General features: G+C 39.8%; 1 pseudogene; it reads left to right on the top strand.

Moving 5' to 3' along the window:
• Positions 1-1,415: 1,415 nt before the first annotated feature.
• Positions 1,416-2,637, top strand: LOC136317439 (protein Mdm4 pseudogene; annotated as a pseudogene).
• Positions 2,638-27,002: the final 24,365 nt, after the last annotated feature.

Here is a 27,002-nt window from a genome sequence, read left to right as displayed (position 1 = left end):
TTTTTTTCATGTAACAAACACAGAATAGCATTTCCTAAGCCCTTAACAATATTAATTCATTTAATCCCCAATTTAGAGGTCAGAAAAACTGGGAGAATGAGGCACAGAGCACTGGGGTACATTGCTCAAGGTCACACAGCTAATAAATGGTAGCGTCAAGATTGAAACCAAAGTAATTTGGCTTCAGAATCACTCCGGTGCACCACAATGCTAAGCTTCTTCTCACTGGTGTGAGACTTAGAATTTGTAAATAGTGCAGTGTTAACAATGAAAGAAAGTGTATGAGTTTCCCATGGCTGTCAAATACACACACACACACACATACACACACACACACACACACACTATAAGCTGGGTGGCTTAAAACAACAGAAATTTATTCTTTCACACTTCTGGAGGCCAGCTGCCCAAATTAACATTGCCCTTATGAAGAGAGGCCTCTTCCTGGCTTCCAGTGGTAGACAGCAAACTGGGGTGTTTTGTGGCTTGTAGATGCTTCACCCCAATCTTTGCCTCCATCATCACATGGCTTCTTTTCCATGTGTCTTTCAGTTTGCTCTCCTCTCTTTATAAGGACACCAGTCATTGCATTAGGATTCACCCTAAGCCAGTACGGCTATACCTTAACTCAGGGGTCCCCAAACTTTTTATACAGGTGGCCAGTTCACTGTCCCTCAGACCATTGGAGGGCCAGACTATAAAAAAAAAACTATGAACAAATCCCTATGCACACTACACATATCTTATTTTAAAGTAAAAAAAACAAAACGGGAACAAATACAATATTTAAAATAAAGAACAAGTAAATTTAAATCAACAAACTGACCAGTATTTCAATGGGAACTATGGGCCTGCTTTTGGCTAATGAGATGGTCAATGTCTGATTCCATATTTGTCACTCCTAGCCATAACAAGTGATATGACACACTTCCGGAGCCATGACGTGTGCGTCCCACGTCACCAGAAGTAGTACTGTATGTGAGCCACGCTGTGCTTTGCGGCACCGCCACATACAGTACTCTCACTGACCACCAATGAAAGAGGTACCCCTTCCGGAAGTGCGGCAGGGGCCAGATAAATGGCCTTAGGGGGCCACATGCGGCCCGCAGGCCGTAGTTTGGGGACCCCTGCCTTAACTAATTATACCTGCAAAGATCCTATCTTCAAATAAGATTACATTCTAAGATTCCAGTTACACATAAATTTAGAGTGGGGGAAATTGTTCAACCCAGTACAAAAGAGCACAGAGATTGTTTCAGGGCAGAAAGTATCTTTTCAAAATGCTCAGTTACTTAGTGTCAAAGTGTTGCCGAGTCAATGGGACCCATGGCCGGCACCCTGCAGATTAAGCTGAGGAGCGATGCATGGAGTAGCTATAAATTTTGGTCAACAGACTGCAAGTTTTTAGCTCCAAAATGATATCAGTTTCCAATTCTATCCAGTGTTCAACATCTGATAGTGCCTGCAGGTTCTCCGCAGACCAAACCACTCAGATTGATTTTACGTGTACAACAGGTATAACAACACTGTCGTTTTTGGAGATTCTGGAGGTGGCAGGTGCAAAGGTGAAATGTTCACCATTCAGGTGGTCTGCATTATCTAGGCCAGCATATAATGGCAAAGCAGTCTATGGTACACTGTGGTGGAGATCTTTTGGGATAACTACTTGGAATTCAGAGCTTCTCCATCAAAGATACAAGCCCTCTCTATGATACTGTACAAAGGAATCTTGTCACCACCACTCCAGGGTCACAGTATGGATATTCTGAAGCAACGTGCCAAGGAAAGTTCCAACACCAGCAAAAGAACCAATGATGGCAGTATTCCCACGCTGCGTACCTCACTACATAAATGCAGAAATCTTAGATGGGGAGGTAAGTCCTGTCATTGTTTCAGACACTTGGGAAGAAGTGTGAGTTTTGTATGAGTCAGTATTTGAGCACTTGGGTACTGGAATAAAAGTAGAAGCTACAAATACTGACCAAATAAGTAGAAATATAGGACCTGCAAGTGACAAAAAAGTGATAGAGTTGGGAGGAAATGACCTTGAGGTCTCTACATCATTAAGTAATGACATTGATGGAGAAGTTGCTTCTGAGGATGTGGTTGTGTAACTGGGTGCAAGACTCTCCGAACAAGAGATGGTTCTGCTGGGCGTGGAGGGAAGCTTACTATTCTAAATGAACCCATTATCTATTCATTCCTATAATCACTGCCAGCTGTAAAGAAGAAAAAAATGAAGAAATAGATGTCCTTCATTGCCAAAGAACAATTTCAGCTCTGGTGGTTAGAGCAAAAGATGTATAAGGAAAGGAGGAAAACCCCAAACTTCATGATCCCTGCAGTGCAGCAGAATTCTTGTATTTACCTCACAGTTCTGAGAGCTTCTCAAGCACAGGAAAACAATCAGATGGCCTTTTGGAACAGAGACCAGATAAAGAAACTATGGAAGACTGACAGAACCTCTTGCAACCATGTAGCATATGAGAGAAGAGATGCTGAGATGGGAATATTATTCATGGAAGAACATGCCGCCCTGTCACGGGTTTCCACTGCACCAGAAGATTAAAGAAGCCTGGGGCTTCACGCTCTCTTTGCAAGAAGATTCAGCTGGTTATTAAGGTTTTTATGGCCTAGCTGAATTCGCGAGTTGAAGAAAAATGATGACTAGGGCCAGGTCAGAGAGAAAATTGTCAGTACTGATCATCTCCACTCAGTATGACCCACTGTGTCCATTCATTGATTCATGCACACGTCTGTGTGCCAGGGCAGCTTGCCTCCTAAATTCATGTGGAATTCAAGAGCAATTCTTTAAAACTAGATTATTAATTTGAGGACCCCATTTGCATGAAAAGCTCCTTTAATCACTACATTCGTCATCTAAGAAAAGAGGTTCTGAGAGGAGCAATTACAGAGACAAAAAGGAAAATACATCCACTCACCAAATTATGTGAAGATGAACCTTTTCCTAGATAATTTTATTCCCCACCCTTCTCTTCTATTATGTTAGAGAATGTTCTTAGGAATAAAAAGCCAAAGTGATTATGAGAAAAATACTAATGATTACAATAAAAAAACCCACATAATTAAATGATGTGTATGAATCAGTTTACCTTATAGTTAAGCTGCATGGTTCTAAAAACCAAAAACAGAAGTAAGAATCTTGAAAAGAGAGGTTTTACTAATGTATGCCCAGAACATTGGTTGTTAAACATTTTTGCTAACATATCCCTAAAAATTTTGAGGAACTGTACATTCTTTTCCACATTTCAAACACTGAGGTATAATTAATGTAAAATAGAATTCACACATCTTAGGTTTCCTTTCCTATAAGTTATAGAAACTTGAGTACCTACAACCCAAAAAAGCTAGAGAACATTTCCATCCCCTCAAAACAGTCCTTTAGGGCTTTTCAGGTAACCCTCCATTCCCCTACTCTCACCTACATTAGTTTTCCTTGGGCCCATTTTTTATTTGACATCCAAATTTTTAAAATGCATTTAATTACTTACCAAGAAAAACATGATTAAAGTTTTCCACAGTTCCTCAATGCGGAATGATTCAAAGTGGATATTGGAACTAGCTTCTGTATTATTTGTAGTTTGCTATACACAGAATTTTACTTAAAGATGTCTAGTTCTCACAACATGGGCCCAGGAATTCTCTCAGTCCTTTTTGTACTCTTTCTTCATTATTTCCTGAATAAAATAATTTTATCAACATTTGCAACCACGAACTTGGTGCTCAGAGTGAGCCAGCTAGATCGATGGTGGCCTTTTCAGAATGCTGCCTTCTCCAATAAGAGGGAGGGCAAGCAGTGAAGTGTGCTTCCTCATATATTTGACCATTTAGTTGGCATTTTTCATAACCTGCCTTGAACCATTCGATAACTGTTTGTAGATGCCATGTCTTATTCTACAGCTAGACTGAAATATAATGGCAAGGGAACAAAAATTGGAACCAGAAGACCTGGGTAGAAGATTCAATTCTGCCTTTACCATGTAATCAGGAACAGATTTCTCAAATTTATGAGCTTCTGCAGACTCTTGTCAAATCCAACTAATACTCACTTCACTTGGATATTGTAAGGAAAATATTAGGTAAGAAGACTAAAGGTGCTTTGTTAAATGTCAAGTTATCATTACCGGGACTTTATTAAAAATTTTTTAAAACAGAAGCTAATTCTTAAGAATTTAACCCTCGTTGACCATTGCATGTATGAAGTTTCAACAAATATGTGTTAACTGAGCCTGACCAGGCGGTGGCACAGTGGATGGAGCATCGGACTGGGATGTAGAGGACCCAGGTTTGAGACCCCAAGGTCGCCAGCTTGAGTGCAGGTTCATCTGGTTTGAGCAAAGCTCACCAGCTTGGACCCAAGGTCGCTGGCTCAAGCAAGGAGTTAGTCAGTCTACTGAAGGCCCTTGGTCAAGGCACATATGAGAAAGCAATCAATGAACAACTAAGGTGTCACAACGAAAAACTGATGATTGATGCTTCTCATCTCTCTCCGTTCCTGTCTTTCTGTCCCTATCTATCCCTCTCTCTGACTCTATCTATCTGTTTATAATAAATAATAAGGAATTACAAATGTTATTATTTAGGGAATCAAAAATGTGCAAACTGAATTCTCAATGTACACACATGAATATAGATTTCTTTTTTTCCATTTAAAAATTATATATATATTTTTTTCATTGATTTTAATTTATTGTGTTTACATAGATTCTAGTGTTGCCCCAAATGCACCCCCCTTACCCCATATTCCCCTCAACATTTCCTTTTCTCCCCTCCCCATAGCGCCCTCCTTCCTATCAGGTTTATCCCATCCTATCATCCCCCTTCCCTCTGTCCTCTTTTGCTCTGGTCCCTTTGATCTCTCCTCTGTCTCAATTCTGTTCCTCAGTTCACATTGTTCATTGGATTCCTCAAATGAGTGAGGTCATATGATATTTTTCTTTTCATGCCTGGCTTATTTCACTTAACATAATAGTTTCCAGGTCCATCCATGTTGTCGCAAAAGGTAAGATTTTCTTCTTTTTCATGGCCCCATAGTATTCCATTGTATATATGTACCACTGCTTTTTAATCCACTCGTCCACTGACGGACACTTGGGCTGTTTCCAGATCTTCGCTATTGTGAACAATGCTGCCATAAACATGGGGGTGCATTTCTCCTTCTGGAACAGTTCTATGGTATTCTTGGGGTATATTCTTAAAAGTGGAATAGCTGGGTCAAAAGGCAGTTTAATTTTTAATTTTTTGAGAAATCTCCATACTGTTTTCCACAGTGGCTGCACCAGTCTGCATTCCCACCAGCAGTGCAGGAGGGTTCCCTTTTCTCCACATCCTCACCAGCACTGATTTTGTGTTGTTTTATCGATGAGTGCCATTCTGATATATATGGTACAAGAAATAAATCATATTCAGTTTACAAAGAAGTGATCCACAAACTTCCATCCTTCATTAATTTGAAGATCTATATGTAAAAATATCACCATTCATCCTTTTCCCAACTGAAAAGTTAAGTAATAACACATACTATAATCTTTCTTTGGAGAATCTATAGTATTTTATATCCTTATTAACATCTGCAATTTTTATGAGAACCATTTGAAACATTTCACTCTTATATAAATTGTAAAGCTGAGAATAAGAAATGCTGTTCTGGTAAGAGTATGTTATACCTGATTTTATGAATCTGAATAATTCATTAGTCCACCTATCAAACCATCATTAAGGTCCCACTATCAGCCAGGTATTCAGACAGGAATTTGGATATAAGAACAAGATGATGGAGAGGGTGTTGGCCAAGATGGATAAGCCCTCTCCATTTTGTCTGCCCCACTGATTACAACTACAAACTCTAGACAGGATACAAAAACAATGATGGTAACAACTGACTGATAATTCTGAAAAGTAAATCCTAGCAGGCAGGGAAGAAAAGCCAAAATTTGATGATGTAAGTATGGTGGTAAACTTCCTAGTTGTTTTTTCCTCTCTTTTTCCCAGTTTTGACCCCATGGTGGCCCAACTTGCAGAACTCTACAGTTGCTCCATCCACCTCATGGCTCATCCCTCCATACATCCTAGGTCCTCTCTACTCAGATAAGGGGAAAGAGAGGGAAAGCCATATATGATGGCTTTTAATGAACCAAACCTGGAAGTGGTACATATCACTTCTATCCATATTCCATTGGTCAGGACTAAGTCACATGGCCACTCTGAGTGCAAAGGAGACTGGGAAATGTAGTCCAGCTGCATGCTCAAGTCAAGAGGAAAGTAGAATATAGATACTAGTCAATGCTAAAATAGTCTGTGCCACGTAAGTGCTTTGGTAAACAAAGGGGTGTACAGGGAGCTTTGTGGACAAAGAGAAGGAACTCCTAAATCAGAATGAAGAGACAGGTACCAGAGGGCTTTCTGAAGGACAGAATATGAGTTTTTCAGATAATCAGGAGGGTGAAAGGGGAAGCATGGGACTCTTCATGTCATGGGCAAAGATGCAGAGGTAGGAAATGTGCTCATGAATTTGGGAGATCCCAAGTAATTCCCTTTTCCTCAGGCAATAGCAGCATGGAGAGAGAGCCAGGAGATGAGACTGGAGAAGGAGACAGGAACCAGAGTTTGAGCCAAAAACTCTATAGTATCACTGATATATTTTAAGCAGAAATGCATTAAAATCTGATTTCTAATTTAGAAGGAGCCTGGTAGTTGTATAAAGGAAGGCATGAGGCAGGAATAAGAGAAGACTTTTGCCATTGTCCAGGCAAGAAGCAATTGGGGTTTGAGTAATAAACATTGTGATGTACTGATGGAATCAAACATGAGATTTGAGATATTCATGAATCAAAATCTATAAGGCTTAGTAACTGATTGAATATGGTAGATGATATTATAAAATAAGTCAAGAAAAATTCTCTGGTTTTATTCATTTGTTGGCTCATTCACTCGTTCAACAAATATTTATTGAACCTCTATTATGTGTGCTCCTCTAGGTGCTGGAGAAACAACAATGAATAAACAAGCAAAATTCCTGTCCTCATAGAGTTTACATTCTGGTAGGGAATTTAAAAACATCAACAAGTAAATATAAAATTTTTTTATTATTTGTTTTAGAGAGGGGAGAGAGAGAGAGAGAGAAAGTGATAGAGAGAAGCAGGGAGGAGCAGGAAGCATCAACTCCCGTATATGCCTTGACCAGGGAAAGCAGGTTTGGACTGGCAACCTCAGCTTTGCAGGTCGACACTTTATCTACTGCACTACCATAGGTCAGGTGTAAATATAAATTTATAGTGTGATTAGGGTTGCCATGTTTGGCAAATAACATGTTGTATTTGAGATGTCTCTATCAGAAATCTGTGTGGGGATTGTTTAATTGAAACTTATTTGTATGAGTCTTTTGCTCAGGAAGGAAGCCTTGACCACAAATGTAGATTTGAGAGATGTCAGTATATAGTTAGTTGCAAGTGAAAAATAATAACAATAATAAGGAAATTCCTTGGCTGAGGATACCCAACGCCCAGGGGTTGTTTTTTGGATATAACTGGATCCAGAGGGTTTGGATAGTATTGGATTTTTGTGTTTCTTTTAATCTCTTAGATTCTTTTGGGCATGATGGGCTCCAGAAATCCCAAAAGCTCTAATTCACATCTATTCATTCAACACTCAGCAGAGATTTATTTTGTTTTGTTTTTATGATAGCCTTAGTGGAAAATTCTCAGTGAAAACTGGAATTGGTTCACTGGGGGTTATATGTCCATTCCTGAACCAAGGCCTATAACACAGAGTTGGAATATTTTGATTGCCTTGTGTGGGTCTTGAACCTAAACCTGTGGCAATGTGTGGGACAAGGTTGGCCCCATGAAAAGCCGCAAGTGTGTTCCTCCAGGAAAGAAGAATCCTGGTACTGGAAGGTGAACAAAGAGATGTTGATCCAACAAAGACCAGAATGTCCTCTGTAGGTGGTAACTGGGGCCTTGGGTATTAGTGAGGTCACCCTGGGAAGACATATTGAATGAGAGAAACCCAGTGCTAATGTCAAAATCCTGGGGAACATGACACTTAAGAGTTAGTAGAAAAAGATGATCCTGCAAAAGAGATGGAGAGAGAGTAGCCAGATCAGTAGAAGGAGATCCTGAAGCCAGTAATGTCCCAAAAACCAATTCAGTGGGTTTCACAAAAACCTGAGTCAACAGTCCCAGAGAAGCCAATGAAAACAAGGATAACAGAGGATGTGACCCTGATCATCAAAGGCCATTAGGTGAAACTAGTCAGTGCCTCTTGTGAGACAGTGGATGGTATTAAGGAGAAGTTGGTAGAAGGAACAACAGAGTGTCTGCGAGGAGAGTCTGGGGAGTTCACTGAATCACACAGCTCTAGATGTCTCAGCTTCTCGAACTGAGGATCCAGAGTATCAAGAAAGCCTGGGTTGAACACAAAGCATCTTTCTTGATCCTCAAATCTATTTTAAAAGTATTGGGTGGGTCACATTATTTCTATAATAAAACAAACATAATTATATATGGTACAGGATGCAAAATCTGTTGAACTTTTAAGCTAAAATATTAAACTGCAAAGAGATTTGTACTTGCAAGAGGATCCTTTCAGGCTGTGCTCCCAGAGTTCGTGCAGTGTGTATCCCTTCCTCCTCTGGTTAGGGGGTCTTTGGATAGAGAAGAATGAAAAGCATAACTATTATCTGCATATTTGCCCACTGCTCTATAGATAGAGATTATATTTCAAGGATGTTTTAGGACAGATCCACTTACAATAATGATAACAATGCCTCTCATTTTTGATGCATTTACTATGTAACAGGCATGGTTCTAAGGACTTGACCTTGGTAACACCTGGTCAATAACCTCGTGTTATGATCACTCTAGTTTTAAAGATGAGAAAGCTGATGTACAGAGAGGATAAATATTATAACTTAGCCAAGGTCACACAACTCTGGATTTAAACCCAGAGATTCTAGCTTTTGAGCCAATGTCCCTAACCACTAATAATAACTGACCCTGTTCAGCCCTATGGTTTCCATATAGGCCAGTGCACTGCTCAGGCCACAGGTTCTGATACTTGTTCAGAAAAGGTTAGTCCTTACACCAGGGGTCGGGAACCTTTTTGGCTGAGAGAGCCATGAACGCCAGATATTTTAAAATGTCATTCCATGAGAGCCATACAACAACCCGTGTACGTTACGCATTATCCAATAAAAATTTGGTGTTGTCCGGAGGACAGCTGTGATTGGCTCCAGCCACCCGCAACCATGAACATGAGCGGTAGGAAATGGATTGTAATACATGAGAATGTTTTATTTTTTTTTTTCATTTTTCTGAAGCTGGAAACAGGGAGAGACAGTCAGACAGACTCCCGCATGCGCCCGACCGGGATCCACCCGGCACGCCCACCATGGGGCTATGCTCTGCCCACCAGGGGGCGATGCTCTGCCCATCCTGGGCGTCGCCATGCTGCAACCAGAGCCACTCCAGCGCCTGGGGCAGAGGCCACAGAGCCATCCTCAGCGCCCGGGCCATCTTTGCTCCAATGGAGCCTTGGCTGCGGGAGGGGAAGAGAGAGACAGAGAGGAAAGCGCGGCGGAGGGGTGGAGAAGCAAATGGGCGCTTCTTCTGTGTGCCCTGGCCGGGAATCGAACCCGGGTCCTCCGCACACTAGGCCGACGCTCTACCGCTGAGCCAACCGGCCAGGGCCCTGTTTTATATTTTTAACATTACTATTTTTTTATTAAAGATTTGTTTGTGAGCCAGATGCAGCCATCAAAAGAGCCACATCTGACTCGCGAGCCATAGATTTCCGACCTCTGCCTTACACGATGGTCTGTAAATTTCTAGAAGAGGTAGAGTTGGGGTCGTATGATCTAGCAGCTGTGTCTCACCCCTACCCTATCCAGCCCACCAACTGGTGACATGATGGACATATCACAGAGGCACCAAATCCCCCAGGCACTTTTTCACTGTACCCTAGGAACCATAGGGATTTTTAGTCCACTGGATGATGTTTACCTGAACCCTGCAATTAATATTTTGTTTTCAATTGTACCTTTAATTTTTATTGCTTTTAATGTGTTCTCCAAATCAGAGAATAATTTCAGAGGTGCTTCATACAAATGTTGGTTTTATAAAAACATTTCAATTTAAGCTTTCCATAACTTAAGAAGAAAAAAAATCTGCAAGTACACATTACTAATATGTCTTCATTGAATACATATGCATAAATTACTTTTTACTTTATTTCTGAATGTACACAATGGTAGATGAAGCAGCATATGAACCTCTACAGATCCACCATCCAGCAACATTTACCCATGATCAATCCCTCCCATTCCCTAAGTAAAAGCCAGATATCATATAATTTCACCCATAAATATTTCAGAACATATATCTCTAAAAGATAAGAATTATTTATAAATAAAACTACACTACCATGATCATAATTTATTAATATTAGCAAATAGCATTCCATGTTCATATTTCTATAAATTCTTTTCATTTTATTTTTATAGAATTTATTGGGATGACACTGTTCAACAAAATTAGACAGGTTTCAGGTGCACAACTATAAATTATTTTTTAAATTCTGCTTGTTATACATGCAGTACTGTACGCCTTAACTATTAACTTGATTATTTTTGTTATCATTATATGGATTTTAAATTTTTTATTATGAAAAAATTGAGACCCATGAATGTAGAGAAAATAATGATATACCCCTGCACCCATCACTCAGCTTCAACAATGATCTACATTTGGCCAATCTTGATTCATCTACACGCCCCTTCCCATATTCCCCTTTCACTGGCTGTTTGTAAAGCAATCCCCAGCAACATTTCCTGTCATTGGGTATGCATTCTTAGCTTGGTCAGAGGCAAGAAAATGTAGAGTGTCCTCGTTAGGCATTTTTATATGTATTTCATTTCCAAATCCTTGGAAAAACATTAGACCAAATGCAACATTTTGAGTGGATCAGATAAACTACCATGTGGCATATTGCTATTTCCTTTTCTTTCCTTTTTTTTTTTTTTGAGCAATGTTTAAAGTAAAACCAAATTCTAAACAAATGGCACTAATAGTCTATGACATGAATACCAAACAGCATATTTGTGTCACACACATTCCGTCATCTGGGTCCAGGTCTCTATAGTATATACATTTTACCAAGAGTAATGGAATAAAAGCTAAAACAAAAATTTTAAGCCTAATTATAACTTTGAAGAAAAATATAAAGAGACACCATAGTAGGTTTAAATTCAAAATGGGGCCTGAATGATGATAATCCTATTGGCAAAGCTACTAGGTTCCTCTCATTCTCCTCCAGGTTAAAAGCTCCACTGTTTTCAAACATCTCTTGTGGGACTTTTGAGAATGGTGTATCTCTTTGCCTGGGAGAGAAAAAAAGTAGTCCATGCTTTGGGATCTCATAAGGCAGTGGTCCCCAACCTCTTTTGGGCCATAGACCGGTTTAATGTCAGAAAATATTTTCATGGACCGGCCTTTAGGGTGGGACAGATAAATGTGTCACGTGACCAAGACAAGCGTCAAGAGTGAGTCTTAGACGGATGTAACAGAGAGAATCTGGTCATTTTTTTAAAATAAAACATCGTTCAGACTTAAATATAAATAAAACAGAAATAATGTAAGTTATTTATTCTTTCTCTACGGACTGGTACCAAATGGCTCACGAACCGGTACCGGTCTGTGGCCCGGGGGTTGGGGACCACTGTCATAAGGTAACAATACAAGTCAGGATTTGTTGAGATTTACTACTACAATGACCATGTTTTGTGTTTTGGAGACTTACCATGAAATCCACAATAACACTGCCCATAACTGTGAAATCATAGTGTGTCACCATATTGCTCATTCTGCAGTTGCCATCACAAGCAAATGACAAATGACAGCCACATTGGCTTGTGCACCATTAAAAACCCAAGGGGGTAATGAAAATTTGTCATGGGTTAGGTCATGCAAATAACAAGAAAAGAGCTGCCGAGTATTTTCAGTGCCAAAGAAAAGAAAATCTGAGCAAACAAGAAGTGATTGGTTAGGATTGTAAAATGGTTCAACACTTATGCAAAAGGTTTGGCAGTACTGTACCTACTTAAGCTAAACATGCATATACCTTATGGTTCAGTAATTCCACTTTATGGCACTAGAGGTCAGAATCGTGCTTACCCTGGGGTATTGGCTGAGGGGGGCATAAGTGAACCATCTGGGGCTCTGGAAATGTTTTTTATCTTGGTCTGGTGTAGGTCCCATGGGTATAGACATAGGTAAACATTCGCTAAACTGTATATTCCATATTTGTGCATTCTTCTGTAAAGTATACCTCAAAAAATAAAAATAACTCATAAAAATTCTAAATAAAGGGGCTTCTGCAAAGTGCTAGCAATTTAAAAGGACTTCTGTCTCTGGTGTAAGACTGTGTCTCTGGCATAAGACTGTGTTCACCAGAAATTCATTATAGCCCAGATAGAGAATTCCCAACCAAAAAGTTGAGGTTGGGGTACAGCCTCTACTATCTACTAAGACAGTAGGTACCTCCCATTCCTTGTTCCAAGAACCAGAATCCCACTAAGATAAACAGACACATCTCTTAGAAGGGCATTGCTCTATTTACAGGCCCTGTACAGACTTTACCTCTGGTATTTTTTGACTATTCAAATGGCTATTTGATTAACTGATTCCAATTGTTGATTGGTTGGGTTGCTTCTGAATCACCTTTTCTTGGAAAAGTCAAAATTGTCATATCATATACCAAATTACTTTTTAAAATTAAATTAAATTACGAGCTTCTGTTGGTATTGCTTAATACTTGTTCATAATGATATGGTAGCCTCAGCCATTTAACATTGAGCTTGAATGTCCTTTAGTTATTCATTTTGTGCTCAGTCATTCAGATGCATCCATTTGGTAGTAAATCATTGAAAACCACCATAGCTAAGTGTCTGTGTGGCTATACTACTAGCAGAATACCTGTTAAGCATTGCTTGCACTAAGTTCTTCTCTGTTCACATATTGGAGAGAAATTGTATTTTGTAAAGAGATGCAGATCTGCACCTCAGGTCCTCAGGTCCTCTACCTATAAAACTCTAATGAGCCCCTGGTGAGTCCTGCATTATCTTCATCAAGAAACTGATCCTAGGCCCTAGTCAGGTAGTTCAATTGGTTAGAGCATCATCCCAATATGACAAGGTGGCAGGTTCGATCCCCAATCAGGGCACATATAAGAATCAACTAATACATGCATAAATAAGTGGAACAACAAATCAGTCTCTCTCTCTCTCTCTCTCTCTCTCTCTCTCTCACTCTCTCTCTCTCTCTCCCTCCCTCTCTCACTTTCTCTAAAATCAATAAATAAAAAATAATAAAGTGGTTAAAATGATGAAAGGAAGAAAGGAAGGAGGGAGGGAGGGAGGGAGGGAGGGAGGGAGGGAGGGAGGAAGGAAGGAAGGAAGGAAGGAAGGAAGGAAGGAAGGAAGGAAGGAAGGAAGGAAGGAACCCTTTTCAATTGCCAGCTTGTTGCCAGAGAGACAGACCTGATGTAAGAGAATCAGGTTGTCAGCGAATGTGGTTTCCAGTTTATGATGAAAAAGTGGGAGAGGAAAAAACAAAAACAAAATCCCAAAGTTTGAAGAGCAAAAAAAAGTCTGGAATCAAAATATGGATAAATCCATGTGAATTTTCTAGTTTAAAGTGGTTTTACATTTGTTTCTATATAGGCTTAGGAAATGTGAGAGTGTTAACGTAAGAATATGGCTATAATTTAGAAGGAATTGATGCTAAATTGGGAAAATAAAGTGGTATTACATGTAGCAAAACTGAACACTGTTTCATTATTCATCACAACCTTATGGCATCTTTGAAATATGAAAAAACCTGTGATAATATAGTGAATTAAAACTAGGGAGTTTTCTGAAGATAAAAATGCTCTATATTTCAAGGCATTACACCTCCTGGATATTTTTATTTGACTTTATTTCAAGGGTCAAATTTTTATGGTTGGGTAAACAGTTGAGAAAGAGTCCATCAGCTGCTTTTGAATTATTATAATGGGGAAATGTAGTATACCTTTGCAATTTAATTTTTTTTTGTATTTTTCTGAAGTTGGAAATGGGGAGGCAGTCAGACAGACTCCTGCATGCGCCCAACTGGGATCCATCTGGCACACCCACCAGGGGATGATGCTCTGCCCATCTGGGGCGTCACTCTGTTGCAACCAGAGCCATTCTAGCGCCTGAGGCAGAAGCCATAGAGCCATCCTCAGCGCCCGGGCCATCTTTGCTCCTATGGAGCCTTGGCTGTGGGAGGGGAAGAGAGAGACAGAGAGGAAGGAGAGGGGGAGGGGTGGAGAAGCAGATGGGTGCTTCTCCTGTGTGCCCTGGCCGGGAATCAAATCCGGGACTCCTGCACACTAGGCTGATGCTCGACCACTGAGCCAACCTGCCAGGGCCTTAAAATATTTTTTTAAAAGATCAGAACATATGTTTCACTTCATAGTATCAAACAGAGCAAAATGGCTCTAGTTGAGAACATAACTTGGATAAATGATTAGGTTAGAATGACTGACTTATAAATGTCTATTTCAGGCACAAATAGGGGAGGTGGCGCTAATTTCTAGAGTGTGCACATGATTAAACTAGCCCACAGAGATGAGATGATGAGCATATCAGCGTTCACCCTGGAAAAGAAATACCATATGATTGAAGAATGAGCCAATCAATTCTTTAGTAGACTACAATCACCGAGAAAGGCCTCCACTGATTTCTTCTACCTTAAATCCCATTATCATTTAGCCAGCCCATTTTTCCAGAATCCCATTACCCTCTTGTGTAGTGTCCACCAAACTAAATAAAGCACTATCTTTAACCCTGTTCCTTAGCCAATTGCTCTTTTTGGTCATGTTTAGACCTTTTTAAAGGATTCCCAGTAGACAGACCAAGCTTATGTTGGTAAAATGGAAAAAGCCAACTAACCTTTGACTGTTGACTTAACCTCTGACCCAGTGGGCACCAACATTTATATCTTCTCTTCAGCCTCAAACTGCTATTGGAATAAGTTGGGAGACTAACAAGAGAGATGTGTAAAAAGATACAGATATGCACACATTTAGTTTTCATGCACATACATGTCTTTTTCTGCTGCCCTTTCTGGGACCAACAAGCAAGATAAGGGCACCGTCCTTCCCTGTTTCAACACACCTGTATGTGTGTGTGTGGTTGGAGAATATTCTAAGATGAGAGGAAACAATCTGAGTGGCAACAGGTTTAGGGGATGGATTCTGGAATAAAGGGACAGTCTCTGTTGGTGGGGACTCTGTCCATATTTTCTGTACATTAAACTTGCCACTCTATGCTGACAGTGTCCTACTTCAAACAGTGTTTGTGACTCTCTGCCTGAACTTTTCTCTTGGCCTGAGAACTGAGTAGCCAAGAAGGGCTATAGAATAAGCACCCCATGACAGTTCACCTCACTTGCTATTGGATGAACTGAGAGGTAATACACTAGCTGTCTCACCATTCATTGGGTATAACTCCAAGGCATACTTTACCCTACCTCCCAGAGTTTCCCAATGGGAGCAAGCCCAGGAGCCCCCAGAGGCAAAATATTGTATAATGCACACTTTATTGCCATACTTCCCTGCTCCTCCACCAGCCTTCAGACCACTTCCCAAATAAACTTCTTTCCCTCAAATTCTTGTTTCCGGGTCTGTGTCTGTGGGACCCAACCTAGGCTGAATGTGTTTGACCCAAGGATTCATGCATGACTTTGGAAATGAAAAACATGAATTTGAGCCTTGCCTCTGCACTTTGCTCTCTGTGACCATAGGCGAATAACTATCTCTCTGTTGGGGACAATAGCTCACCCTTGCTACCTAACAATGTTGTTGGGTGGTGCAAATGAGATCGCCTGTGTGAAAGCATTAAAAACTGCAAAGAGCCAAAAAAAAACCATGTCATGCAAATAAAAATGAAAAAAAAGAGCTGGGGTAGCAATACTTATATCAGACAAAATGGACTTTAAAACAAAGAATATAGTAAGAGATAAAGAAGGTCACTACATAATGATAAAAGGAGCAATCCAACAGGAAGATATAACTATTATAAATATCTACGCACCTAATATAGGAGCACCTAAATATATAAAGCAGACTTTGATGGATATAAAAGGCGAGATCAACAGCAATACTATAATAGTTGGGGATTTTAATACCCCACTAACATCACTAGATAGATCCTCAAGAAAGAAAATTAACAAAGAAACAGCAGACTTAAAGGACACACTAGATCAACTCGATTTAATAGATATTTTCAGAACTTTCACCCTAAAGCAGCAGAATATACATTCTTTTCAAGTTCTCATGGTACATTCTCTGGGATAGACCACATGTTAAGGCATAAAAGTGGTCTCAACAAATTTAAGAAGATTGAAATCATATTAAGCACTTTCTCTGACCACAATGGCATGAAACTAGAAATCAACCACAACAGAAAAGCTCAAAAATTCTCAAACACATGGAAACTAAATAGCAGGTTGTTAAATAACCAATGGATTAAGAATGAGATCAAAGAAGAAATAAAAAAATTCCTAGAAATGAATGATAATGAGCATACAACAACTCGAAATTTATGGGACACAGCGAAAGCAGTACTGAGAGGGAAGTTCATAGCACTACAGGCACACTTTAAGAAGCTAGAAAAAGCTCAAATAAACAACTTAACCCCGCATCTAAAAGAACTAGAAAAAGAACAGCAAGTTAGGCCTAAATGTAGTAGAAGGAAGGAAATAATAAAGATCATAGCAGAAATAAATGACATAGTGACTAAACAAACAATACAGAAGATCAATAAAACTAGGAGCTAGTTCTTTGAAAAAGTAAAGAAGATTGATGAACCTTTAACTAGACTCACCAAGAAAAAGAGAGAAGCCTCAAATAAATAAAATTAGAAGTGAGAGGGAAGAAATAACAACTGGCACAACAGAAATACAAAATATTGTAAGAAAATATTATGAAGAACTGTATGCCAAAAAACTAGACAACCTAGATGAAATGGACAAATTCCTTGAAGCATACAATCTTCCAAAAATCAATCTGGAAGAATCAGAAAACCTAAACAGACCGATTACACCCAATGAGATCAAAACAATTATCAAAAAACTCCTAACAAAGAAAAGTCCTGGGCCAGATGGCTTCACAACTGAATTCTACCAAATATTCAAAGAAGAACTAACTCCTATCCTTCTCAAGCTATTTCAAAAAATTCAAGAGGAAGGAAGACTTCCGAGCTCCTTTTATGAGGCAAGCATAATTCTGGTTCCAAAACCAGGCAAAGACAATACAAAGAAAGAAAATTATAGGCCAACATCCCTGATGAATAAAGATGCTAAAATCCTCAACAAAATATTAGCAAACTGGATCCAACAATATATGGAAAAAATCATACACCATGATCAAGTGGGATTTATTCTTGGGAGGCAAGGCTGGTACAATATTCACAAATCAATCAATGTGATTCATCACATAAACAAAAGGAAGGAGAAAAACCACATGATAGTTTCAATAGATGCAAAAAAAAGCATTTGATAAAATCCTGCACCCATTCATGATCAAAACTCTCAAAAAAGTGGGAATACAGGGAACATACCTCAACATGATAAAAGCCATCTATGACAAACCCACAGCCAATATCATACTCAATGGGCAAAAATTAAAAGAAATCCCCTAAAGATCAGGAACAAGGCAGGGGTGCCCCCTTTCACCACTCTTATTCAACATAGTCCTGGAAGTCCTAGCCACAGCAATCAGATAAGAAGAAGAAATAAAAGGCATTCAAGTTGGAAAAGAAGAAGTAAAACTATCATTATTTGCAGATGATATGATATTGTATATAGAAAACCCTAAAGTCTCAGTCAAAAAACTACTGGACTTGATAAATGAATTCAGCAAAGTGGCAGGATATAAAATTAATACTCAGAAATCAGAGGCATTTTTATACACAAGCAATGAACAGTCAGAAAGAGAAATTAAGGAAACAATCTCCTTCACCATTACAACCAAAAAAATAAAGTACCTAGGAGTACATTTAACCAAGGAGACTAAAGACTTGTACTCGGAAAATTATAAAACATTGATAAATCAAGGAAGATACAAACAAGTGGAAGCATATACCATGCTCATGGTTAGGAAGAATAAACATTATTAAAATGTCTATATTACCTAAAGCAATTTATAAATTTAATGCAATGCCAGTTAAAATACCAATGACATACTTTAAAGATATAGAGCACATATTCCAAAAATTTATATGGAACCAAAAGAGAACACAAATACCTTCAGCAATCTTAAAAAAGAAGAATAAAGGGGGAGGTATCACACCTCCTGATATCAAGTTATACTACAAGGCCATTGTACTCAAAACAGCCTGGTACTGGCATAAGAATAGGCATATAGATCAATGGAACAGAATGGAGAACCCAGAAATAAACCCACAGATCTATGGACAACTGATATTTGACAAAGGAGGTAAGGGCATACAATGGAGTAAAGACAGGCTTTTTAGTAAATGATGTTGGGAAAATTGGACAGCTGCCTGCAAAAAAAATGAAACTAGACCACCAACTTACACCATTCACAAAAATAAACTCAAAATGGATAAAAGACTTAAATATAAGCCGTGAAACCGTAAGCATCTTAGAAGAAAACATAGGCAGTAAGCTCTCCGACATCTCTTGCAGTGATATATTTCCTGATTTATCTCCACAGGCAAGGGAAATAAAAGACAGGATAAACAAATGGAACTATATCAAACTAAAAAGCTTTTGCACAGCCAAAGACAATAAGAACAGAATAAAAAGATAAACTACAAAATGGAAGAACATATTTGACAATGCATCTGATAAGGGGTTAATAACCAAAATTTATAAAGAACTTGTAAAACTCAACACCACGAAGATAAACAATCCAATCAAAAAATGAGCAAAAGAAATGAATAGACACTTCTCCAAAGAGGACATACAGATGGTCAATAGGCATATGAAAAAACGCTCAACATCACTAATCATTAGAGAAATGCAAATTTAAACCACAATGAGATATCACCTCACACCAGTCAGAATGGCGCTCATCAACAAAACAACACAGAATAAGTGCTAGCGAGGAGAAAAGGGAACCCTCCTGCACTGCTGGTGGGAATTCAGACTGGTGCAGCCTCTGTGGAAAACAGTATGGAGATTCCTCAAAAAATTGAAAATCAAACTGCCTTTTGACCCAGCTATCCCACTTTTAGGAATATATCCGAAGAACACATAGAACTGTTCCAGAAGGAGAAATGCACCCTCATGTTTATGGCAGCATTGTTCACAATAGCGAAGATCTGGAAACAGCCCAAGTGTCCATCAGAGGACAAGTGGATTAAAAAGCTGTGGTACATATATACTATGGAATACTACTCAGCCATAAGAAATGATGACATCGGATCATTTACAATAACATGGATGGACCTTGATAACATTATACTGAGGGAAATAAGTAAATCAGAAAAAACTAAGAACTATATGAATCCATACATAGATGGGACATAAAAATGAGACTCAGAGACATGGACAAGAATGTGATGGTAATGGGGTGTGGGGTAGGGGGTGGGGAGGGGGAGAGGAAGGAGAGAGAGAGGGTGGGGGGAGGGGAGGGGCACAAAGAAAACCAGATAGCAGGTGACAGAAGACAATTTGACTTTGGGTGAGGGGTATGCAACATAATCAAATGTCAAAATAATCTGGAGATGTTTTCTCGGAACATATGTACCCTGATTTATCAATGTCACTGCATTAAAATTAATAAAAATAAGAAAAATAAAACAAAACAAAAACAACTTAAAAAAAACTGCAAAGAGCCACACAAATACTCATTACAGTTCATGAGGATTATTCTCCCAGGGAGGTTTCTTCTCTCTCTCTCTCTTTATCTAATTAGCTATATGTATTTATTTTAATTAATTTTTATTAAATGTAATAGAGTAACATTGGTTAATAGGATCCCACAGGTTTCAGGTGTATATCTCCATGGTACATGATCGGCACATCGTGTTCTGTGCCCACCACCCAAATTCAAACCACCTTCCATCACCATAGATTTGGCCTCATTTACCCCCTTTACCTCCCACTCCTTCCCTCTTGCAACCACCATACTGTTGTCTGTGTCTATGAATCTCATTTTTATATCCCGCTTATGAGTAAAATCATATGGTTCTTATTGTTTTCTGACTGATTTATTTCATTTAGCATAATATTCTCAAGGTCCATCCATGTTGTCACAAATGGCAGTATGTCATTATTTCTTATGGCTGAGTTGTATTCCATTGTATATATGTACCACATGTTCTTCATCCAATCCTCTATTGAAAGATACTGTTGTTGTCTCCACATCTTGGCCACTGAATAATACCATGATAAACATGGGGGTGCATATGTCTTTGTGAACAAATATTTTTGAGTTTTTCACATAGATACCTAGTAGGGGGATTGCGGGTCATACAGTAGTTCTATTCTTAATTTTTTGAGAAACCCTACCTTCTTTCATAATGGTTGTACTAATTTGCATTCCCACCAGCAGTGAATGAGGGTTCTTTTTTCTCTACAGCGTCTTCAACCCTTGTTATTACCTGTCTTGTTGATAGTAGCCATCCTAACAGGTGTGAGGTGGTCTCTCATTAAGGTTTTGATTTGCATTTCCCTAATAGCTAATGAAGATGAGCACCTTTTCATATATCTGTTGGCAGTTTGTATGTCTTTATGGGAGAGGTGTTTGTTCAGGCAGGCAGGACTGTTAAAAAACATTTTATTTAAAAAAATTATAGGCTCACAGGAAGTGGCAACAATAGTACAGAGCCCCATATATCTTTCACCCTGTTTTCCCAATGATGACATCTAATATGATGGTAGTAGGATATTGAGACCAAGAAATTGATGTTGCTTCAGTATTGTTAACTAGATTACTGGCCTTATTCAGCTTTAGGCTTTTTAAGTACTTACCAATCTGCCATTCCATTTCTTCTTAGTCCCCTGGCCCCCAGTCTCCTCATCTCTAGTGATCTTTGAGGGGTCTAAACTAACCACTTAGATCACTAAGTCTTAGTGTCCACCACATGAGAGTATGTTCTGACTTAACACCTTCAACCACTGTCCTAGGCCATACTTCAAAACTAGGATAAAATTTTCCTTTTAATCTAAATCCTTCAAACACTGCCTCTTAGCCAACAACAAGTAGGTTTCACAGTCAAAATCCCAAGATTCTAGATCCTGCTAAGCAACTTCCTAAAATAGTGAATGCGGCAGTTACCAAAAGAGCTGCTTCCAATGATGAATTGGATAACAATATTTTCATTAGAAGGTTAATACATTTTCCTTAGTTGCTTTAGAAGTCTTGGGTAAATGCCCCTTTTTAGTTGATTCATATCCTCCTTCATTTTTCAATTTGTCCTGTCACCCTTTCCTTAGTACTCCTGGGCCTTCACCTTTAGTGCCCAGAGAAAAAGTGGAGGGGGGGACCTTTTCTCCATCAATCCTCCAATGAAGAGAAGGGTCACAGGGTTGTTCGCAGTAGTGCCTCAGTAATCTCCTATTCTTTCTTTGAATACAACTATTATTCCTCCTTGAGATGAAAATTTATCTCCTCCTTGACTGCCTTCTTGGTTAAAGGTTAACAAAAATGACATCCTCTTCGAGTTCAACCCTTGGAATGCATAGCCCTTGCTGCCAACAAAGTTTCAAACCATGGCAACACAATGTACCAGGGCCAGGTCTCAGAAATTGCTGCCATTTCCCTTTCTTCCTGATGCCTACAGGTCTTGCTGACCATTCTTATCTTTAAAAACACTTTAAACATGCATCTTCAAGGACCCAAGCTTGTTCCTCTTGAGTCCTTTTCCCAAGTGCTGGAGATATGCCTCTCAGAGCCAACCCTGTGTTTTCTCTTAAGTTTTCTCTTGGGGCTCCCCCCCTCCTTCCTCATTTCAAGATATTAGCTCTACAAATATTATTCCAAAACTAAATCTCATTCCCAACCTAATTCAAGGAATGTGATCCCATATTCCACTTGTCTTCAAGCCCCACCTCAATCAGTGGGACCCCATTCTCACAGTTGCCTGGACTCAATCTCTCAGGCATCTTTTATTTCTTTTTTTTTAATTATTTTTTTTTTCTGAAGCTGGAAACGGGGAGAGACAGTCAGACAGACTCCCGCATGCGCCCGACCAGGATCCACCCGGCACGCCCACCATGGGGCGACGCTCTGCCCACCAGGGGGTGATAATCTGCCCATCCTGGGCGTCGCCATGTTGCGACCAGAGCCACTCTAGCGCCTGAGGCAGAGGCCACAGAGCCATCCCCAGCGCCCTGGCCATCTTTGCTCCAGTGGAGCCTTGGCTGCGGGAGGGGAAGAGAGAGACAGAGAGGAAGGCACGGCGGAGGGGTGGAGAAGCAAATGGGCGCTTCTCCTGTGTGCCCTGGCCGGGAATCGAACCCGGGTCCTCCGCACGCTAGGCCGACGCTCTACCGCTGAGCCAACCAGCCAAGGGCTTTTATTTCTTGTTAAGAAGCTCCTAGAACAGACTGGGAGTTTGAGTCCAGGCAACTGGGAAAACTTTATATTTTATGTACACCACAGTCCAAAACAAAGAGACAATAGCCTGGCTCTGCTGATCCCAACCCACAAATAAAAAACTCGAGTACTCCATGCCCAGTCCCAGATCACTGGGATTTGCTTCAGTTATTCTTCTTGACCAAAGCTACTCTACTGACTCTTTTCCACCCATGAAGAATCTTTTCCACCCAGGCTAAAGAATCTAGATATGGCTAGCCTTGATTGTATCGTTTGTTGGCACTAACACTATACTACCTGGCATTATTTGCTAATTTTCTATATTCCTTAGCTTATTCAACTATATTACAAACTCCTTAGGGACAGATATAATGTCCTCTACTTTTCTGAAATCTCCATAGCATCTAGGAATCTGCCTCAACCAGAGAAGTGGTACCATATATCTCTCATTATGGGTAGATATCCATATTTCACCAGTTTCAATGATATAAAAGACAATGAAACCAATTCTTACTGGGCAGCTAAGATGTGCCACAGCCTTCTCTTACAACCTAATCTAATGTAAGTGTCCCACTCCCCCATCTGTCATGTTATCCAGTTTTGTCATCTTCATAGCACCTATTGCTACCCGAAATGATCATGCTATTTATTTATGTAACAGATGCTTTATTGTACCCTCCAGATCCTTCTTTCTGGGCTGTGGTTCTCATTTCTTCAGGTGCTGGGAGTGATAGCTGCTGAGTGTTCTCAGCTGGATAGCCCTCCGAGAATTGTCCTTTGAAAGGACTACATAGCCTTTGATTATACTGCTTGCCTGGGGAAACTTGGTTTAATGACTGGTCCAAGTATAATGCCCACATAATCGCCTTGCCTGGGGGCAACTCTGAAGGACTCCCCCAGTTTATTAGCTTCTGTGGGGTTAATGGAAGCCTCTGTTGCACCTGCATCACTTCTCCCTGCTGGTCTCTCTTTCCTCACTCCCCTGCTAGTGTCTGTCCTAAGAGCATCCATTCCACCATGCAGATCTCCATCGCTGCCTGTTTCCAAGGAACCGAACTCAAGACAGTTGATTTGTTCACTGTCTGTTCTCCTCGCTAGAATGTTCCATAACAGCAGGGACCTTAACTGTTTCATTTACTGCTGGACCTAAAACAATGTCTGGTGCTCAAAAAGTATTCGTGGACTACGAATGAATGAACAAATTTTATTTATCTGAATCTCACAAATCTACCTTATTTTCCATATGATAAAAACAAGCACAGAGAGGCCAATTAAATCTCCCAAGGACACACAGCCAGTCAGTTACGGAATCCAATTATATGAATCCAATATCCATTCTCTTTTCAAAACCAAGCACAGTCTCTTGATGTCTTTGACACCGTGGGCAGTACCTCCCGTTAAGCTGAGGGCCACATGTCTTTGGCTCTTGTGGTCTGGCTGACTTCTTGGTGCATTTAGAATGGAAACCTTGATTTGGCCTTTAACTGTTATCTCTGTCTGTTCTCTACCTCACATACACCACTGTCATCTTCCATGACTCTCTAGATAACTTTACTTCAAAATGTCTTTTTTCCTCTGATTTTATGGACATGTTGGTCTGAAGCCTGGTTAATTCTCAGTTCCATCCCTACACTTCTTGCATTGGTGGCGTCCGCTTATCTTCTCATCTCCTTCAGTTGACCCTTTATTTCACTTGCAATATTCTCTTCCTCATCATCTTCTCCACCACAGTCAGAGTCCAAGCAGGATACACAATTCATACCAGATAATTTAAATGAAGAAAACTCAATGAAGGAACAACACACTGAGGTACAGGCTATGTTAGAGGAACAAAGATGGTGAGTCACTCAGGAACCAGCAAGAGTGGGGAGCTGTTGTCACCCCTAAAGCTGGAGGGTAAAGAGAGGAGATAGTGTTACTTGAGCCCGGTGAGAGTTGGAGCTGTGGAGGAGGGGCTGCCCAGTGGGAGCTGTAATCCTGGTGGGGTACAGGCACTACCAAGGACAGGATGCTAAAGCAGGGATAGAGCAGGCAAGAAATCCCCTGGCTTCTCTCTCCTTCCACTCAGTGCTCTTACTGGTTTCTGCCATTGGCCAACCCCAGCTGGATTCCAAGTGGCAAAGGGACCTGGGTGATGCAATATTCTTGAGGCACGGAGTAAGTAGGACAGAGCCATCACTGGTCTTGGACCCCAATCCTTTCAGAGATAAGTCATGTATTTGAAGAGATGAATTTTTTCTTTTTGGTTCTTTCACTGACTTCTTGTCTTTAGTCTAGGAAGGGAACAGCTGATATTTGAAGGCCAACAGCAGGTATTCTCAATATTATGTGCACCCCACTGCAATCTGAACTGACATTGATGATGGGAATGATGTGTTTTGAGTATTCCCCCCCCCCAGTGGTATTCTTCCCAGTGTTTTTAACTTCAACCTTAGCTGCCAGAGTCACCAATTTCTTTTTCTTTTCTTTTTTTTTAAGTGAGAGGAGGGGAGATAGAGAGACAGACTCCTGCATGCACCCCAACCGGGATCCACCCTGCAACCCCCTTCTGAAGCTGATTCTTGAATCACCGAGCTATCCTCAGTGCCCAGGGCTGACGTTCAAACCAATCGAGCCACTGGCTGTGAGAAGGGAAGAGGGAAAGAAAGGGGAGAGGGAGGGAGGAAAAGCAGATGGTTGCTTCTCATGTGTGCCTTGACTGGGGATCGAACCCAGGATGTCTGTATGCCAGGCCAACGTTCTATCCACTGAGCCAACTAGCCAAGATCCAGGTCACCGTTTTCTGCAATGGAGCTGGGGTGGATATCCTTTGTGTAGAGCGAGCATTACCTTTGTGAACTGACCTCACTAGCTTTCTTCTTGCACTGGCCATATGGTCTTGCCTCTGCTATGCTTTTCCAGGGCTCATGTGCAGGGAATCTAATAATAAATTGCAGCCAGCTTCTGGGCTATTATGCAAATAGGAATCTTCTAGCACCCTCAAACCCCGTTGAGAACCTCTCTAATTAATTAACTTAAGCTTTAAACACACTAGCACATACATTCTTCTTCATGGTGTTAGGTCGTATTAACACTACTCTATTTCGGGGTGTGGCTCTACTTTTAAGGATAGAGAGCACACGACTTTATGACCCTGGCTATTTAAGTGCTCAATTTCATTAAGCTCCTTAAAGTATCTACTACTCTCAGGGTCTCCCACTGGGCTGTTTCTCCTAATATTTATGCATTTTAGGTTGTTTTATTAGGTGCATACAAGTTTAGAACTGCTTTCTTTTTGAGGATTTGAATCCTTTATAATGGTAACTGATCATGCTTTTTATCTTAAAGTCTATATTCCCCAATGTAATTGCTTGGTGTGCCTTTTCCCCCCCCTCTTATTTTCTGCTCTTTTGCATTCTGATGACTTAAGTGTAGCTCTTGTATTGAACATAGAGGTACATTTAAAAACATTCTATCTGACAATTTCTGTTGTTTAACTGGTTAGCTTCATTCACTTGCATATATGGTGAGGAATAGCACTTAGTATATTTGGACTTGTTTGCCACCTGATTTTTTTTTTTGTTCTGCTTTTTCTTTCCCATTTCTGGCCATATTTTGGATTGTTTGTTGCTTATTGTCTGTTTGTGGGTATATTTGTTTGTTTCCTTATTCCATTGTTCCTTTTTACTTGTTTGAACTTTATAGACTCTATTTTTATTCACATAGTGATTACTCTTGAAATTTTATCATGTATATTTAACTTACAAAGTCAAAAATTAAATAATATTTTAACTTCTCTATAAAATAGGTATTGAAAAACCATGGCCCAGTGATCAAATCAGTCTACCACCTGTCTTTGTAAATAAAGGTATTTTTCTTTTGGTTAAATTTATTCCTAGGTATTTTATTCTTTTTGAAACAATTATGAATAGGACAATTCTGGCCTTGTAAAATGAGCTTGGGAGTCTTACCTCCTCTTGAATTTTTGGGACTAGTTTGGAAGGATAGGTGTTATTTCTTGTTTGGTAAAATTCACTGATGAAGCTACCCAGCCCAGGACTTTTGTTTGTTGGGAGTTTTATTATTATGATTACTGCTTCAATTTTACTAGCTGTAATATGTCTATTCAGATTCTCTGATTGATTCAGTTTTGAAAGATTGTATGTTTCTAAGAATTTATGCATTTGGGCCCAATTGGCCAATATGTTGGCATATAGTTGTTCACAGTATTTTCTTACATTCCTTTGTATTTCTTTGGTGTCAGTTATCACTTCTTCTCTTTCATGTCTGATTTTATTTATTTGGGTTCTCTCTTCTTTTTTTGATGAGTCTGGTTAAATGTCATTTTTCTTAACTTTATAAATTGGACATTAGTATTCCTTTTCCCCAAATATTATTTGCTTATATGTATA

This window comes from Saccopteryx bilineata, chromosome X, assembly GCF_036850765.1.
Source record: "Saccopteryx bilineata isolate mSacBil1 chromosome X, mSacBil1_pri_phased_curated, whole genome shotgun sequence".
Lineage (NCBI taxonomy): Eukaryota > Metazoa > Chordata > Mammalia > Chiroptera > Emballonuridae > Saccopteryx > Saccopteryx bilineata.
This window is presented reverse-complemented; position numbering and strand designations above follow the sequence as displayed.